The sequence below is a fragment of the Pseudorca crassidens genome, chromosome 13 (genome assembly GCF_039906515.1).
Source record: "Pseudorca crassidens isolate mPseCra1 chromosome 13, mPseCra1.hap1, whole genome shotgun sequence".
Classification (NCBI taxonomy): Eukaryota; Metazoa; Chordata; class Mammalia; order Artiodactyla; family Delphinidae; genus Pseudorca; species Pseudorca crassidens.
This window is the reverse complement of record NC_090308.1, coordinates 83,646,213-83,663,227: the sequence shown is the minus strand read 5'-3', so window position 1 is coordinate 83,663,227 and position 17,015 is coordinate 83,646,213. Positions and strand designations below refer to the sequence as shown.

At 35.0% G+C, this 17,015-nt stretch overlaps 1 non-coding gene and 1 pseudogene across 1 annotated transcript; one reads left to right on the top strand and one right to left on the bottom strand.

Annotated features, from left to right (window-relative positions):
- Positions 1-424: 424 nt before the first annotated feature.
- Positions 425-530, top strand: LOC137205142 (U6 spliceosomal RNA). Its single transcript, XR_010934006.1, has one exon. It is a non-coding gene; the product is annotated as a U6 spliceosomal RNA (small nuclear RNA).
- Positions 531-6,220: 5,690 nt separating this feature from the next.
- On the bottom strand, positions 6,221-6,784 carry LOC137205075 (NADH dehydrogenase [ubiquinone] 1 subunit C2 pseudogene; annotated as a pseudogene).
- Positions 6,785-17,015: the final 10,231 nt, after the last annotated feature.

Genomic DNA, 17,015 nt, shown 5'->3' with positions numbered 1-17,015 from the left:
TAAAGCAATTATACTCCAATAAAGATGTAATAAAAAAAATAAAAAGGCAAGCTAGTGCTCACTTCGGCAGCACATACACTAAAATTGGAATGACGGCTTCCCTGGTGGTGCAGTGGTTAAGAATCTGCCTGCCAATGCAGGGGATACGGGTTTGAGCCCTTGTACGGGAAGATCCCACATGATGCAGAAGAGCTAAGCCATGTGCCACAATTACTGAGCCTGAGCTCTAGAGCCCATGAGCCACGGCTACTGAAGCCCGTAAGCCTAGAGCCCATTGCCTGCAACAAGAGAAGCCACCACAATGAGAACCCCGTGCACCACAGCAAAGAGTAGCCCCCTCTCGCCACAACTAGAGAAAACCAGCATGCAGCAACGAAAACTCAACACAGCCTAAATAAATAAATAAATAAACAAATAAATAAATTTATTAAAAGATAAATAAATAAAATAAAATTGCAACGATACAGAGAAGATTAGCATGGCCCCTACACAAGGATGATGCACAAATTCATGAAGTGTTCCATATTTTTCTGGGAATGTAAACTGGTACAAACATTATGGAGAACAGCATGGAAGTTCCTTAAAAAAACTAAAAATAGAACTACCATATGACCCAGCAATCCCACTCCTGGGCATATATCCAGAGCAAACCATAATTCGAAAAGCTGTATGCACCCCAATGTTCATTGCAGCACTATTTACAATAGCCAAGATATGGAAGCAACATAAACATCCATCGACAAATGAATGGATAAAGAAGATTTGGTACATATATACAATGGAATATTACTCAGCCATAAGAAAGAATGAAATAATGCCATTTGCAGCAACGTGGATGGACCTAGAGATTATCATACTAAGTGAAGTAAGTCAGAGAAAGACAAATATTATGTTATATCACTTATATGTGGAATCTAAAAAATGCCACATGAAATTATTTACAAAACAGAAACAGACTTTGAAAGCAAACTTATGGTTACCAAAGGGGAAACATGGAGGGAGAGATAAATTAGAAACTTGACATTAACATACATATGCTACTATATATAAGATTGGTAACCAACAAGGACCTACTCTATAGCACAGAGAACTCTACTCAATATTCTGTAATAACCTATATATGTAAAAACTCTGAAAAAGAATGATTACATGTATAACTGAATCACTTTGCAGTACACCTGAAACTAACACAAGATTGTAAATCAACTATACTCCAATAAAAATTAAAAAAAACACAAGAACAAAAAAATACAGATGGAGAGATATATTATGTTCTTGGATTGTAAGAATCCACATTGAGAAAATGACTATACTACACAAAGCAATCTACAGATTCAGTGCAATCCTTATCAAACTACCAAAGGCATTTTTCACAGAACTAGAACAAAAAAAAATCACAATTTGTATGGAAACACAAATGACCCCGAATAGCCAAATCAATCTTGAGAAAGAAAAAGGGAGCTGGAAGAATCAGACTCCCAGACTTCAGACTCTCTTACAAAACTAGAAAAGCAAGCCAGGACGGTACTAGCACAAAAACAGAACTATAGATCAATGGAACCAGATAGAAAGCCCAGAGATAAACCCACGCACATGTGGTAACCGTATTTTTGATAAAGGAGGCAAGAATATACAATGGAGAAAAGACAGCCTCTTCAATAAGTGTTGTTGGGAAACCTGAACAGCTACATGTAAAAGAATGAAATTAGAACACTCCCTAACACCATACACAAAAACTCAAAATGGATTAAAGACCTAAATATAAGGCCAGACACTATAAAACTTTTAGAGGAAAACATAGGCAGAACACTGACATAAATCACAACAAGATCCTTTTTGACCCACCTCCTAGAGGAATGGAAATAAAGAGAAAAATAAACAGATGTGACCTAATGAAACTTAAAAGCTTTTGCACAGCAAAGGAAACCATATACAAGATGAAAAGGCAACCCTAAGAATGTGAGAAAATGTTTGCAAATGAAGCAATGGAGAAACAAGTAATCTCCAAAATTTACAAGCAGCTCATGCAGCTCAATATCAAAAAAACAAACAACCCAATCCAAAAATGGACAGAAGATCTAAACAGACATTTCTCCAAAGAAGATATACAGATTGCCAACAGACACATGAAAGGATGTTCAACATCACTAATCATTAGAGAAATGCAAGTCAAAACTACAATGAGGTATCACCTCACACCAGTCAGAATGGCTATCATCACAAAGTCTACAAACAATAAATGCTGGAGAGGGTGTGGAGAAAAAGGAACACTCTTGCACTGTTGGTGGGAATGTAAATTGATACAGCCACTGTGGAGAACAGTATGGAGGTTCCTTAAAAAACTAAAAATAGAACTACCATATGACCTGACAATCCCACTACTGGGCATATACCCTGAGAAAACCATAATTCAAAAAGAGTCGTGTACCACAATGTTCATTGCAGCTCTATTTACAATAGCCAGGACATGGAAGCCACCTAGGTGTCCATAGACAGATGAATGGATAAAGAAGATGTGGCACATAGACACAATGGAATATTATTCAACCATAAAAAGAAAGGAAATTGAGTTATTTGTAGTGAGGTGGATGGACCTAGAGACTGTCATACAGAGTGAAGTAAGTCAGAAAGAGAAAAACAAATACCACATTCTAGCAGATATATATGGAATCTAAAAAAAAAGAAAGAAAGAAAATGGTTCTGAAGAACCTAGGGGCAGGTCAGAAATAAAGAAACAGACATAGAGAATGGAATTGAGGACCCGGGGAGTGGTAAGGGTAAGCTGGGACAAAGTGAGAGAGTGGCATGGACATATATACACTACCAAATGTAAAATAGCAAGTGGGAAGCAGCCGCATAGCACAGGGAGATCAGCTCAGTGCTTTGTGATCACCTAGAGGGAAGGGATAGTGAGGGTAGGAGGGAGGCTCAAGAGGGAGGCGATATGGGGATATATGTATACATATAGCTGGTTCTGTTTGTTATACAGCAGAAACTAACACAACATTGTAAAGCAATTATACTGTGATAAAGAGGTTAAAAAAATTGATAAACCTGATAAACTGATAAACAAAGTAATAAACCTTTCAGGAGCCTCATCAAGAAGAAAAGAGAGAGCACCCAAATAAACAAAATAAGAAATGAAAGAAGAGAAACAACAAATATCACAATGATGCAAAAAATCATATAAGAACACTGTGAAGAATTATTCGATAACGAACTGGAAAACCTAGAAGAAATGGACAAATTTCTAGGAACATACAACCTGCCAAGATTGAATCAGGAAGAAATAGACAATCTGAAGAGAATTATCACTAGCAGTGAAATTGAATTTGTAATTTAAAAAAAAAAAAAAAACCTCCCCTCAAACAAACGTCCAGGACTAGATGGGCTTTAAAGGAGAACTCTACCAAACCTGTAAAGAGGAGCTAATACCTATCCTTTTTGAACTAACCCCCCCAAAAATTGAAAGGGACAAAACACTCTGAAATGTATTCTATGAGGCTCCAATTGCCTTGATACCAAAACCAAAGGCACTAAAAAAAAAGAAAGTTACAGGCCAATACTTCTGATGAATACAGATACAAAAATCCTCAACAAAATATTAGCAAACTGAATTTAACAGCACCATTTGCACTAGGATTTATTTCAAAAATGAAAGGACAATTTAATATTTGCAAGTTAACCAATGTAATATAAAAGGAAGGATAAAAATCACATGATCTTGTTAATAAACAAAATGCAACATCCATTCATGGTAAAAACTCTCATCAAGGGGACATATCTCAAAATAATAAAGGCCATTTATAACAAACTCACAACTAACATCATACACAATGATGACAAACAAAAAGCCTTTCCTCTACAATCAGGAACAAGACAAGGATGCCTACTCTCACCACTTCTACTTAACATAGTATTGGAAATTCTGGCCATAGCAATCAGACGAAAAAGAATAAAAGGTATCCAAATTGGAAGAAAATAATTAAACTCTTACTTTCTGCAGATGACATGATACTATCAATATATGTAGAAAACCTTAAAGTCTTGACCAAAAACTGTTAGAACTAATAAGTGAAATCAGTATTTACAGCATACAAAATTAATATATATGAATCTGTTGCATTTCCATACATGAACAATGAACTATAGAAAGAAAAAGCAAGAAAAATTTCCCATTTAAAAATGCATCACAGGGCTTCCCTGGTGGCACAGTGGTTGAGAGTCCACCTGCTGATGCAGGGGACACAGGTTCGTGCCCCGGGCTGGGAAGATCCCGCATGCCGCGGAGCTGCTGGGCCCGTGAGCCGTGGCCACTGAGCCTGCGCATCTGGAGCCTGTGCTCCGCAACGGAAGAGGCCACAACAGTGAGAGGCCCGCATACCACACACACAAAAAAAAGCATCACAAAGAATAAAATGCCTAGGAATAAACTTAAACAAAGAGGTGAAGGACCAATACTCTGAAAAGTATAAAACATTGATGAAGGAGTTTGAAAATGATACAAAGAAATAAAAGTTATCCCATGTTAATAAATTGGAAAAATTCATATTGTTAAAATGTCCATACTACCCAAAGCAATCTAAAGATTCAGTGCAATCCCTACCAAAATACCCATGACAATTTTCTCAGAACTAGAACAAATAATCCCAACACTTTGTACGAAACCACAAAAAACCTGAATTGCCAAAGCAATCTGGTGAAAAAAGAACAAAATTGGAGGTGTAAACTTTCCAGGCTTCAGACTATACTACTAAGCTACAGTAATCAAAACAGCATGGTACTAGCACAAAAACAGATACATAGATCAATGGAACAGAATAGAGAGCTCAGAAATAAACCCACACACATATGGCCACCTTATCTTTGATAAAGGAGGCAAGAATATTCAATGGATAAAAGACAGTCTCTTCATTAAGTGGTGCTGGGAAAACTGGACAACTACATGTGAAAGAATGAAATTAGAACATTCTCTAACACCATATATAAAAATAAACTCAAGATAGATTAAAGACCCAAATGTAAGACCGGATATTATAAAATGTCTAGAGGAAAACATAAGCAGAGCACTCTTGATATAAATTGTAGCAATATTTTTTGATCTGTCTCCTAAGGCAAAAGAAATAAGAGCAAAATAAACAAATGGGATCTAATTAAACTTAAAAGGTTTTGCACAGAGAAGGAAACCATTGACAAAACAAAAAGACAACCTACTGAATGGGAGAAAATATTTGCAAATGATATGACCAATAAGGGGTTAATATCAAAAAATATAAACAGCTCATACAATGTGTCATCAAAAAGCAAACAACCTGATTAAAAAATGGGCAGAAGTGCTGAATAAACATTTTTCTGAAGAAGACATACAGACATCTCATACAATGAGATAAAACTACACACTTGTCAGAATGCCTATCATCAAAAAGTCTACAAATAACTAGTATTGGTACACTGTTGGTGGAAATGTAATTTGGTGCAGCCACTGTGGAAAACAGTATGGAGGTTCCTCAAAATAAATAAATAAATAAAAAGAAAAGAAAAACACACTAAAAATAGCAATACCATATGATACAGAATTTCATCCCTGCACATATATCCAATGAAAATAAAAACATTAATTTAAAAAGTTATATGTACCCCAATGTTCCTAGCAGCATTATCTACAATTGACAAGATATGGAAGCAACCTTAGCACTCATAAATAGATGAATGGGCAAAGAAAATGTGGTATAAATATATATACAATGGAATATTAGTCATAAAATAAAATGAAATTTTGCTATTTACAACAACATGAATGAACTTGGAGGGTATTATGCTTAGTGAAAAAAGTCAGACAGAGAAAGACAAACACTATATGATATCCCTTATATATGGATCTAAAAAATAAAACAAAGTAGTTTAAAAAAACTGACTCAGATATAGAGAACAAACTAGTGGTTCCCAATGGGGAGGGGAAGGGGAGAAGGGCAAGATAGGGGTAGAGGATTAAGAGATACAAAGTACTATGTATAAAATAAATAAGCTACTAGGATATATTGTACAGCACAGGGAAATACAACCATTGTTTTGTACTAACTTTATATGGATTATAATCTATAGGGATATTGAATCCCTATGTTGTACACATGAAATTAATAAACTATTGTAAATCAACTTAAATTTTTTTTTTTTTTTTTTGCTTATGATGACCATTTTAATCACAAGGTGTTAATGTATAGATTAACATAAACTTCAGATGTCACAGAAACAGACAAAATTCAGAAAAAAACGATATCAGTGAAACCGGAGCAAGCATTTTGGAGACTTCAATGCACTGGATGGAATTCTTCAAGAATTTTACCGTAAGCTTTCTTATCTTTTTCAGGAAAATCCTCTGGATGTGACTTTACATATGCAAACATATCATGGTCCCTCAGAGCACACATACAGTCTTGACGTTTTAAAAGATAATATCCGACAAAAATAAAGGAAGTAACATATAGAAGCTGGCGATGCAAACCGGCCGACGCCACCGGCCGATGCCGGATCGCGTTATCAATCAGGCCGGAGCAGTAACCCAAGAAGCCGACGTAGAAGAGCCGCGGGTCGGTTAGCTTGGGCGGCGGCAGGCTCCGGGCCTCATTCGGCAGGAACTTCGGCAGGAACGGCCCGGCCGGCCGTTCATCATGGTGAGGCCGTTCCCACTTGAGGCCTGGCCTCTGACCTCCAACTACAAAGAAAATCACCAGGACCAGGCCCGGGACACAAGCCACGAGCTTTCACCTCCGAGCGCGGTGTTGAAGGGCATCTTAAATTTAAAATAAAAAGTTTAGCATATAAAGGACCTAACAGGGTTTAGTCACATATCCAGTGCAGGTGGTCTCATCATATTGCTCTCTCAAACTGTTTCTCTCTGGAAAACTGCTCCCACTGTGGGAATAGTGGGCAGATCAAACATTCCAATTACAGGTGAGGGTTTGAGGGTTTGAGGTACCTCTGATGACCTGGGTCTTACTTGCAGGCAACTGGCGGCCAGATCTTCTCAATGACCTCCTCTCACAATTCAGTAGAGGATCATCTATATATTTAACAAATATTTATTGAAATATTATGCAATAAGGGTGTTTCTCGTATCTATTACCTCACTCCAGAATATTGAATTCTTTGGTTTTCTTTCACAATGCTTTACATATTCATCATGCATTTCCAGGCATAGACTGTTTAAAAAACTCTATGTTTTGTCTGGGAAATACCTCAACCTCATCCCCATTAGCTCCACACTTACAAGTTGTTTCCTATGGTGGTCATTTTGGTTTCCTGACCCGTTTGATTTTCTCTGTTATGAAGCATTTTTAATTTTTTATCTAAATCTTAAGAGAATGTCTTCCCTCTCACTGCAGCCCCAAATTTGGGTTAGTCTTGTAAAACCAGTATGTTATGATTGCGTGGGTTTTCTGTTTTTAATTTGTGTGCCTCTTTTCTTTCCACAGTTAAAAGGGTTTAAAAATTACCTCCAAAGTGAATGAAGCAAGTCTTTCAAGATTTAAGTGCATAACAAGGGATCTTTAAGATAAGTTGCTTCATATATTGGTATGTAGTATGTAGCTCAGGCCTCATGATATTTGAGAAAAATCTATTTACAGACTTATATCTAAAAAATGCAATCATCAAGAAAATTTTTATAGAGAAAAAGAGTTATGAAATCTCTGGGTAGCTCAGCATTTAGTGATCTTTTATATTTAAAAGATTATTTACTTTAAGAGTGTTACATATTTTATGATTAGATGCCCTGTTAATTAATGCCAATTTTATCTTGCCTTTATACACAGTAATTTGTTATTTATGGATATGATTAAACAATTTTGCTAGAAAATATTCAACCAAATGGTCAATTATGTCAATGACATGTGCAAGCCTGTTGGTTGGAAATAAATTAATTTCTAATGCATCAGAGTAATAAATAAAGGACAAGGCAATGAATAGAGAATGACTTAGCAGGTTTCATAATGGTAGGGCTTAGTGTAGGTAGGCTAAAATATACAAGGAGCACACAAGTTTGGTATGTCAAAGGAATAGAAAGACAGGTAGTTTACCAGTAAACAAGTTTCTTCAACTCTCTATGTCACATAACAAATACCTATTACACCTAATATCTCATAGTTTCTATAAATCAGGAGCTCTGGAAATGCTTATCTGGTCTTCTGTTAGACTTCAATAATGGTCTTGACTGGGACTAGGACTAGTCTTCTTACCTGAAGACTCAATTGGGGAACTTCCTCTTAACAAGCCCACTTGCCTTGTTGGCAGATTTCATATTCTTGAAGCTGTAGGAGTTGTTGCAGCTTGCTTCTTCAAAGCCACCAAGGATGAAAAGACTTTAGAGTGAGTCTGCTATCGTGATGGAAGCTTATTTGACACAACTTATTCAGAAAACTGATATTCTATCACTCTTTTTTGTCATATTCTATTGGTTAGAAGGAAGTCAGCAACACTGCCCACACTCGAGGACAGGGGATTATACATCATGGGGAGGTTGAGACCATGCGGGCCACCCAATATCTCCCTGCCACAGAGGGGGTGCAAAATATGATCTTTTTGAAGAAATTATTAGAGGGATATGTTGAGCTGTGTTAGCAATAATAAAATGTTTTTTCTGCATTTTAAGAAGATTGCAAGCTTTTGGCAGGTTATTGGCACAATCTGATTTACCTTTTAAAAGATAACTTTGGGATGTGTAAAATTGATTACTGGACAGTTCGCTATAACTCCTCCCTTCAAATGATGAGAAAAAGCAATTTCTATTTCAATTATTGGAGTACTTACACAAAGGCAAGCATGGAGGAATCTCATGAGTAATGAATGCTTAATATGAGTCAGATACTCTTTTATTTAGTGTCCACAATAGCTCCACAAACTATATACTATTATACTCATTAAGTGGAAGGAAATTGGAACAGGCAAAAAGTATTTTGCCTGGAATTATAGGGCTAGTAACTACCCATGCCTAGGTTTAAATATGGATCCATAGTTTTCCCACTTGAGCCATGCTCTTCCCAGTGAACTGAGATTGTTTGTTTGTTTTTAAGTAAACATTGTATATAGTTAAGGTGTACAATTTAATGAGTTGATGTACATATACATAGTGAAATGATTACTACAGTCAAGCTAATCAATGTATCTTTTCCTCACACAGTTACCATTTTTGTGTGTGATGAGAACACCTGAAATCTACTCTTAGCATATTTCCAGTATTCAGTACAGTAGTATTAACTATAATCATCCTGCTGTATATTAGATGTATAGCCTTATTCATCCTACATTACAGCAACTTTGTACGTTTTGACCAGCATGTCTCCATTTCCTCCATCTCTCCACCCTTGGCAACCACCCTTCTCCTATCTGCTTCTATGTATTCGACTTTTTTATATTCTACATATAAGGGAGATAATGCAGTTTTTTTCTTTCTGTGGCTTATTTCAATAAGGATAATTTCTTCCAGTTTAATCCATGTTGTTGCAAATGACAGGAGCTCCTTTTTTAAGGCTGAAAAATATTCCATTATATATATACACTATATCTTCTTTATCCATTCATCCATCCACAGACACTTAAGACTGTTTCCGTATCTTGGCTATTGTGAATAATGCACAGTGAACATGGGAGTGCAGAAATCTCTTTGATGCACTGGTTTTATTTCCTTTAGGTATACACCCAGAAAAGGGATTGCTAGATTATACAGTCATTCTAATTTTAGCTTTCTGATGAAACTCCATACTGTTTTTTTTGTAAAGGCTGCCACCAATTTACGTTCCCAGCAACAGTGTACAAGGGTTCCGTATATTCCACATCCTCACCAACACTTTTTTTTTTCCTTTTTACAAAAGAATCAAGCAAGTTAATCCCAGTTAGCCTTCGGAACTTTCACAATGCAATGTTTCTACCTCCTCAAAAGCTGAGAAACAGAGAGAACGTTTCTGAGAAATACTGGACAGTCTTAAGTGGATAATTGTACCATCATGTCCAGTTTCCTTCAAACAGTATTGGAATTTTTATTGGAACTTTTTAAAAGTTGACCATAAACTTCAATGATCCTGAGCCTATTTCAGTCACACCATCTGGCTAACTGAAGACATTCAATAGATATTGGATATGGTAACTTTTCAAAATTATACTTTGAATAATTTTAGCAATATTCAGGTACATGTTAGGTCACCTATCATATTGTACTACTTTAAAAAAAAATTTGTGTGGAAATATTATTTTATTCCCATTTTGCAACGATGAGCTTAGAATCACAGAATCATGACAAAGAAAAGTAATTTAGGAGTTTTTTAATGATACTCTTTAGAGTATCATAAATACAGTTTTTAAGAATTCATAAGAAATGTATGCATATTTGGACTCCTTTTTTAACATTAATATATTTTTAAGAGAATTGTTAGTACAATTATCTTACATACACACAAAGTGTATATAATCAGTATAATGAGAATGATAATTACTAATATTTATTGAGATTTTATTATGTGAGATATTGTGCTAATCATTTTTCATGTATTATATTATTAAATTCTCATAGCCACTACAGGAATGAGTTACCATTATTTTTAAGTTGTTTAAATAAGTCTGCCTAGAACATACAGCTAGTCAGATGTTGAGATGAAGCATTGCTGAGTTTCCTAAGCACTATGCATGCAGCATCTACATAGTATTCAAGAAGCATCAGTAATAGTATAAACAAAGGATTATTTCTATAACCTTTCTTTGACTTAGGGCTCTGTCCTGTTTGAGAAAAGTATACTTGGGAGCTCTCAGCACTTTACGTAGAAAAGACCAAGGACAGCCTGCTTGGTATATGGTTAGTATCTCCTCCCCCAGCTGCCGGAAGCAGACACAAATAATCTTGTTCACCCTGAGCCAGGATGGAGTCTTAAACTCCTTTTGAATACAATGATTTGAGTCTCAATCACTACACCAGATCTGTGTTGGCAAATGCAAGAGAATACATTGGCCATCCTTGGACTACATTGTAACTAAGCATAGCTTCTCCTGCATCAGCACAAAGCTATTGCAATCAGAGGAACTGATAAAACTTACAGAAACATCCCAGAAACTCTCTATGGACGTGATAAGTGTCAGTGGGGGCATGAAGGTCCGTTATCTTCTCCACGTCTCTCATGCTAATCTTCTCTTATACATGTGGAAATTGTTGCATATAGAAGATACAACTGACAAAAGGCAATCTGATTTTTTTTTTCAGCTAGAGTTCAGAAGCAAAGTGACTTAAACACTTTTGGAAAAGAATTTAAAACAAGCAACAGCAATATAATTCACATTTTTACCCTCGGGGAAAGTGATATTTCACATGTCTAGTCAACAATTAAGCTATTTGTAACTCCTCCGTATGCCTATATATTATCAAACAACACACAGGAATCATTTTTGTAGGTGTTCACGTTTCCCTTTATTTCAATATTTTTAATGTAAAATCTACTAACAATTTTTCAACATGTTTATAAAAATTTACATGCTATAATTTGGATATCTCTTTTTATTTTTAGGAAGTACATGTCATATCTTAAATTTTTTTGAAAATCAAGTGCCAAATAATAATTTTATTCAACTTAATGTAATGTAATTGTTTTTAATTCAACAAATATTTACTGAATTTTTACTGCATTTACAATATCAGGCACTAGACATCTTGAAATGATAGAATTTAAGTCAATCATTTAAAAATGCTAATTAATTTTTCTACCTCTTAAGTGAACCCAACAACTAAATGCTGTTATTTTCTTCTGTCTTCAGTTAAGCAACCTGTCAGGAAGGCATAGGATTTCTGTGTAATACTAAGCTATAGTAATCTGAAAGGACACAAATATACAGAGAGATGAGAGCTCTGAAAATGAGTTTCTTTCATCCAACACAAGTGATGCTAAATACCAGCATTAAGTTTCAATCTATATAACAGATTTTTTTTTTTTTTTTTTTTTTTACTTTGGACTGCAAATTTCTATCTAATGGAATAATCTTTATTTCCATTATAAGCTTAAGCTTATAAAATCTCTCTGGTCAAAGAACTTGCTACAAAAGATTGCCATTGCTTAGTGCCATGTGCCCTCAAGTGCTTGGCTTATGAAATGCATGGCTTGAAGTCAACCAATCAAATACATGTCATGAGGTCACATTCTAATACAAAACATTAAAAGTCACAAGCCAATCATATTTGCTATAGTCTACATGTATAGATATATAGATATATGGAAGAGAATGTTGTGTTTTATAGATGTAGAACTATGTAGTACATATTTATATAACAGTTTTATGTATACATATGTCTGTATATATATATTAGTATATATATAAAATACAGCTATATGCACACACATATATTCAAGAGAATACTTTCTGTGATACAGATAACATAAAGCACAGCCAAAGATTTTAAATAACATTTGAATAACTTTGAAAGTTTTTGTAATTGAAAACCACCTGATGGACAGAGATAGGTCACCCCATCACTGGTTTCTGTTTCTATGGACCAAACACAATGTCGATGGCTTATGGAAACCCATTCTAAGAACACTTTCAATTTTACTGATTCAACTTTTTAACACAATCTAAATCAATAAAAGGAGCTTGATAATGAGGTATAAAAAACACTATAGAGTCACTCTAATTTGATCAATAAGACTATAAATTTAAAAATATAGCAGTGTTCATTTTCTTCCCTTCAGAAATAGGAAACTCTTCAGAATAGTTTATTATCTGTTGGTTACTTTCATTATCTGTCTTAAATCCAAGTTATACTTAAGAATTAAATAACTATATTGAATTTGTACTTTCCATTTTGCTCTTTATTTAGAACAAGAAAAATGTCTGAGTCACACTGCATTCAAGCTATTATGAGAGGAGAAACCTGTTAATAATTAGTCTGCATTTTTGTCTCAAACATACATAATACATTTAACAGATAAAAAATTAAGTTCAGGGGCTTCCCTGGTGGCGCAGTGGTTGAGAGTCTGCCTGCCGATGCAGGGGACGCGGGTTCGTGCCCCGGTCTGGGGGGATCCCACATGCCGCGGAGCGGCTGGGCTCGTGGGCCGTGGCCGCTGGGCCTGCGCGTCCGGAGGCTGTGCTCCGCGGCGGGAGAGGCCGCGACAGTGAGAGGCCTGCGTAACGCAAAAAAAAAAAAAAAAAAAAAAAAAAAAAATTAAGTTCAGAGAGGTTAAGTTACTTGAGATCCCAGAGATAAAATCCTGCTGAGAGCAGTATTCCTGGTCTACCTCCATAAGTTTAAAATTACTCTCTGTTTAAACTGGCTTTTCATCATTAACTGTAATATCTTGTGAAAAAGAAAAAGACCATTATCAGAGAATGCTTTTTTATGACAAAAATCTCCTTGTGATGGAAATATCCGCAATCGATTTGCATGTGTGTAGGCTGGAGCTTGTGAATGAGGTTAATGCATTCCGGGTTTTTTTTGTTTTTTGTTTTTTTTTCAATCCCAATCTCCTGAAGTGAAAGAGTAAGTGTGCTGTTTTTAAGAATGTGGATGTAGCTGGATTCAAGTCGTGCTTTTGTAACTTTTTAATACTGATATCTTCGATTAGTTACCTACACTGACTCTCAATATCCTGACCTGCAAATTACAACAATCCATAAGGCCTGGTTTATAGACTGTTTTAATTATTAAGTGGAAAGTGCTTAGCATAGTAGCTACATATTGTAAGTGTTCAGCTGTCAGTTATTTTATTGTTGTTGTGTTTGGTGATTTCCCATCAGTAAACCTTGGATGGACGTTTATATGTAGTCAGCTTCCTTTATTGCTCTCTCTATATCCTAAGACTTTGTGACACCAATCAATAGCTAGAGGCTAGCATTAGAATAATGAAATAAAGAAACAAATCAATATTACTTTATATAAACAGAAAAAAAGACCCAATGGTTACCATTATTGACACACACAAGAGGACAAAGACTGGATCAACTAAGCTTTCTACTCTGTGAATTCTAAACTGTGACATTTAACGATTTGAAGAAAATGATGGCAATAGCTATTAGCCACATCTATTATTTTAAAAATGCAGGTAATTGGCCATTCCCATTCTAAAAATTAATGTAAAATAGGAAAACTCAAAGATTAGTCATACAAGTTATTCTAAATTATAACTAATTATATTCCTAAATCATTTGTTCAGTCATCTGTAGCTAAACTGCTAAGGTACAGTTTTCAATAAAAATGGGAGTGTTGACTTATTTTAATTAATGAAATAGATTTAAAAATCTCCTCCCCCAAATTTAAGTTACATCCACAAATAGACGTATATTACAGTAAGTTCCCTACATATGAACCTTCAAGTTGCGAACTTTCAAAGATGCAAATGTGCATTCCATCAACATCAGGCATGAGTGAAATTGCAGCTTGCCCTCCATCTCCGCTGATGATCCTTCAGCTCTACCATCTCCCTCCTCCTCTCCCTCCTCCAGTCAGTAACTCTTCTTGCCTGTTCACTGGATGCCAGCCCCTGTACGTCAGCTGTTGTGCTGTACTACTGTGCTTTTCAAGGTACTGTACTGTAAGATTAAAAATGTCTTATTTTTTGTGTTTTTTTAAATGTATTATTTGTGTGTAAAGTACTGTAAAAAGCTGATTGTGTTAGCTGGGTGTCTAGTCTAACTTTGCTGGACTTACGAACAAATTGGACTCATGAACACACTCTTGGAACAGAACTCATTCATATGTAGGGGACTTGCACTAATGTATTAGAGTGACAAAAAATTATTCCCTATGACAATAATGAGCCACATTCTAATACAACATCTTACATTTCTCTAGAGTCCTCTATTTCCTCCGGAAACTCAGCATTTCTTCAACTTTTTTCTACTTCCTTTCTTTTAATTGTTTTGACAAATAGAATTATTATATATTTAAAGTGTCCAATGTAATAATTTGATATAAATTTACATTGTGAAATGATTCCCAACCAAGTTAATTTACACATTCATCACCTCATATAGTTACCTAGTCTAGTAAACATTTGTCACCATACATAGTTACAAAATTATTTTTCTTATTATAAGAACTTTTAAGATTTACTCTCAGCAACTTTCAAATGTGCAAGACCGTTTTATTAACTATAGTCACTATGCTGTACATTACAGCCCCCATGGCTTATTTATTGTACAAATGGACGTTTATCCTTTTAACTTCCTTTCCTCATTTTCCCCACCACCCCAGTGCCCACCTCTGGCAACCACTAACGTGTTCTCTGTATCTAGGAACTTGTTTATTTGATTTTTTTTAAGATTCCAAGTGTGAGATCATATTTGTTCTTCTCTGTCTGACTTATTTCACTTAGCACAATGCCCCAAAATCCATCAGTGCTGTCCCAAATGGCAAGAGCTCATTGTTTTCTATGGCTGAATAATGTTTCATTGTATATATCTACATCATTTTCTTTATCCATTCATTCATCCAGGGACACTTAGATTATCTCCATACCTTGGCAATTGTGAATATGTTGCAACAAATATAGGTGTTTAGATATATTTTCAAGACAGTAATTTCATTCCTTTTGGATATACACCCAGAAGAGGGATTGCTGGATTATATGGGATCTGTTGTATTTATTATCCAAGTCGTATCTAGACTATCATCCTTTCCTCTTGCCTTTTGATCTTGCTTTCTAAAATTACACTGAGTAAATTGAGCCTATCAAATATGAATCCCCTCAACTTCTCATCCCTAAATCTAAAAACTATATTTGTGTACAAATTATTTCCTCAATTCTCAGAGAGATTTTTTTGTTTGTTTTAGTTTTGGTTTTTGTCATCCTTTCACATGTACTCTGAACTTCTTTTAATGTCCTGAGAATTTTCTCCATCATTTGTCTTTAAGCCTGTCCTCATTTTAATCTGTCCCTCTCTGTTGCCATTTAAAGTTTCCCCTATCTTTCTTTACTAATCCCCTTATTCATCCTTCTTTTGATAGGAATTTATTCAGAGTCCTATGCTTCGTCTGACTGATTAATGCTGACACATAATTCTCATCAATACTATGCTTTCATTGATAGCATGTTGTCCTCTGCTAGCTACAAGGTTAACCTCCAAAAACATTCTGTACAATATTCTTCTACATTACACAAATATTGTCTTTTTATTCATGTTGACTAATTTACTTTCACTCAGGTTTTTACCCTAACTGAAGTCTTTGACTTCATTTTCATGCTACCTATGAATTCTCTACCTAGGACCAAAACCTCCCTTGTAAAACAAAAAAATTGCTGATGTTTCTCTCATTTTCAAAACCTTTGAGTGTTGCCTTCTTTAAAAACATAAAATCTCTACTCAGTCTTTTGACATGTAAGTCCCTCCATGATCTCAACCCTTCCTATATTTCCAACTTCCTTTCTTGCCATTTCTCTCATTTATATTGTGCTCCAGCTGTGCTAAATTGCAAACTTTCTTTGTTGAACATGAATACTTCTGAGGATTTGGATACACAACTAACAATACTCTAAGTGGTGGCTGACCCTTCAACTTGGATACAGAATGCGAAGAACATGGATTAGAGACAATTCACTTGAGATGGATGTGTAGCATGACTGAAAAATAATTTTGATGTTTTAAGCTAGTAAAAAGTTAGAATTATTTCTATGAAGCATCATCAGCCTATCCTAATATTAACTTAGATTATCAATAAATGTTACTTAAATGTACAAATTAACAGACATACTTCATAGGTTCATAACTATATTAAAATATTTTAAAAATGTGATTCTGTAAAATGACAATATTTATGGTTGAATTATTTTATAGTCTACATGACTACATTGATGTTCTCTAGGACACATGGTTTTAAGGGGCAAGTCCCAAACAAGAACAAGTTTTATAGTAGTCTTGAACAAGTATATTCAAGACTACTATAAAATTTAATTTAATTTTATTATACTAAAAAGGACTAATTGATCTGATTATTAAAGATATTTCATTCAAATTAGTAATGTTAGAGGTATCTTTGGATTGATTAA